The following is a 3,378-nucleotide window of genomic DNA, read 5'->3' on the forward strand; positions in this document are numbered from 1 at the left end:
AATTCAGAAGAAGGATGTCTCATAATGTGCTTATGGTTTCCTGCTCATGTCCATTCCCCCAACAGAGATTCCTCTCCCTCTCCTCCACAGCTCATTGAAAGTTAAAAATTTTCAGTGGAAATTGCAGCTGTGAACTTGGAATTATTCTTTTTACAAACTAATGAGTTTCCTATGAATATGGGGCTACATAACCACACACAATTAAACAATGCCCACACACAAGTTTGCACCTGTACAAAACATTGATTGGACACTTTGAATGAATTATTTGCTATGTGCTCTGGTCTCCATGAAGGAAAGCAGCAGGACTTTTGCATGAAGCACATGGCAAGACAGGCATATACATAAAATGACATTATGTTTGAAGAGAACTTAATTTGGAATCACAAAAAATCCCCCATAATGTGCTTTTTCCTTAAAAGGAGTCCTTGGGGGAAAAAAAAAAAAAAAGAAAAGCTTTCTCCTGAGGGTAATCTTCAAAATCTGACCATCCTTTCCTTAGGCTAGGAGCAGGAAATATGATTTTATTGGTTTTTTCCCCCACAATAAAATGCTTGTTCCCACTACTCTCCTCTGCAAGAGGTGCAGCCCATCCCGAGCAGCCGAAGATGAGACTAATCTACCTCCAACACACCAATAAATAAAATGTAAATGTTTGTTACAAGAATGCCCCCATTGTCAGCACCACCCCGGGATTTTCCAACCTTTGACTCCCAGCAGTGACCGGCTGAGTAGCAACAGCCGAGTGCTGAAAGAATTTTTCAACAGCAATTTGCTTGTTCCAATTTGCTTTTCAGAGCTGCTGCTCAGGATTGCTGGCCAGGGCTGTAAAAGGATCTCGTCCTATTAATTTGGCCCAGCTTCCCCCTCTTGTTCTGGTCATATTCAGTTTCTCTGGGAGTTCCAGTGAGTAGGTTGATTGAATTGGAAGTGCCACCAGGAGCTGGCCGGAGCATCTTCGGTTTCATGTAGGAAAAGCGGCCGCAGAAATGGATACGGGCACCTGGTGAGGAGGTGAAGAAAAGCCTGGAGATGATTTATTCCCGTGGCAATAGCCCCCAGTTCTGCTGTCAGGCTGCTCAGACAATACAGCTCCCTGCATGGCACTGCTCATTCCCTGGGGCTGGTGTGCTGGAGAAGGTTGGGAGCACAGGGATTTGTAGGAATGAGCTGATGTTTGCTCCATTCTGCTCCTTCTCTCTGTGCTCTGAGCCAGATGTGTCTATTTTAGTAATGCAAAGTGTTATTTTTCCTTATTGCAATCCCAGCTCACCTCTGGTATCAATAAACACAACCAGTCTGACAATGATTCCACTCAGTAAAGCTCAGGGGTAAATGTGGACACACAGTTTTTCTGACAATGAGTAGGAAAATGGAAGCAAAAATCAGTTCATGATTGCTATTGCTCTTTTAGTGAGATTTAGGGGTGAAAGGTGTGTGATATTGTACTCCCAAATCTTGAAATTGGGGAAATTCTTCTGAAAACTGGAAGAAACCTTGGAGAAGTCCTGCCAGTGGCAAAGTGATTCAGCAGAAATTTGTTAATATAATCTTGAGTCTTATTTCCAAGCTTTGTTCAGATTGTTGCAGCCACCAGAGGTTTTCCCAGAGTGAGGCACTTCTGCTCACCTGGGTCATCCCAGGGAGCTGCCATGGCCTGGATGAGGCTGGATCTGCTCCAGGCTCAGAGGGGACAGGAGCTGCTCTGGCACCAAGCTGAGAATGACCCTAAAAGCTTGCACAGGCCAAGCTGTGACAAAAAAGTCATTCCCAATTTCTCCCATCCCCAAAATGAAGCCAAATTCTGAGGAAATGTCTGCCTGGATGAGGAATAAAAGACAGAATAAAATAAAAATGGGTGAGGAGGAGGATGGCTGAGTGGAAGGAGCAGAGTGAAGATGTTTGCAGTGCTGACACCATGGAAAGCTGCAGCAAACCAGTGACACCAGAGAATCAGAGAATTACAGGAAAGGAGATTAAAGCTCATCCAGTTCTACCCCTGCCATGGGCAGATTGCTCAGATTCCCTGTCCCAGATTGCTCCAAGCCCTGTCCAACCTGGCCTGGGGCACTTCCAGGGATCCAGGGGCAGCCACAGCTTCTCTGGGCCAAGATTTCACCACCTTGAAAGGGAAGAATTTCTCCCCAATATCTCATCTCACCCTTTGAACCCACACTCTCTCCCTGTCACTCCAGACCCTCTGTAAAATGTCCTGCACCTTCAGAAAAAGTGACCCAGTGACCCTCAGAGAGCCTGATGGTGGCAGATTCAACCAGGAGGTCTGAATCCAGCTAGTTACAAGGTCTTTTAAAGCTAATCAGTCCAATAAAGAGCTAACACCTATATTATTTACAGTTTTGACCCAATAACCAAACTCCTGTGACCCACAGTGCAGCACTAACTATCTAACCAGAAACTACAGCCTGAAATAATGAAGAAGGAAAAAGAAGAAAGGACAACACCCAAAATCCTCCATCTTGTCCCATACCTATTACAATATTCAAAAAACTTCAAATTCAAAACTCCTTACCAGATGATATTACACACTTCTATTTAACTACACACCCGTGACTTTAACTCCATCACTCAAATTCGGAAGTTTTCTCCAAGGTCTCAATCAAAAGCAGTGTTCTGCAGGGGGTCAGTGCCAGAAAGCACAGAAAGTTTTAAACTCCCAGGTTTTCTGGGATCCAAGAAAAAGCCAAACCCGCAGGAATCAGTGTCAGCTCCGCTCCAGCCTGGTTCGGTGCCGCCACAGGGGGGCAGGAACGGCCTTTGCAGAAATCGGGATTTCTATTCCCAGGAAATCTGGAGCGAGCCGAGCTCTGCCTCTGCCGATCCATTCCTCATGGAAACTGGGAGGGTGACCCGCTGCATGTAAAGCAGAGGTGGTTTGGGGCTTTCTCCTCTGGAAATGCTGCTGGAAAATAGAAATTATCCACATTTCAGAGATGCTGGAGATGCCTTCTGGTTCTGAACAAAACCCTGTTTATTCAGCAATTAACCATCAGATTGCTGTAAATATTAGCAAATAGTTTATAATGTAATCAGCATAGAATATCATCCTATATTATATATTTTATGACAACTTTTTATTGCTCAATTGGGAAAAACAGCCGACAAAATTGATAAATGCCATTCAGCTGTTTTGCCATGTTTTCCATCTTATTTATGTACTTATATATGTATTTATTGTATAGACACGAATATAGACACAAATATCACAAAGCAGCAATACCCCATCCCCACTTTCCTTTTTGCTCAAAACAGGAGTGAACATTTTCTGAATCTCGAACTGAAGCAACCCAATTTTCTAAATAATTTAATGCAAATTAAATTTTCTAAAATTATTTCCCAAATAATTTAATTTAGCTAAAC

Source organism: Oenanthe melanoleuca, chromosome 5 (genome assembly GCF_029582105.1).
Source record: "Oenanthe melanoleuca isolate GR-GAL-2019-014 chromosome 5, OMel1.0, whole genome shotgun sequence".
In the NCBI taxonomy this organism is placed as follows: Eukaryota; Metazoa; Chordata; class Aves; order Passeriformes; family Muscicapidae; genus Oenanthe; species Oenanthe melanoleuca.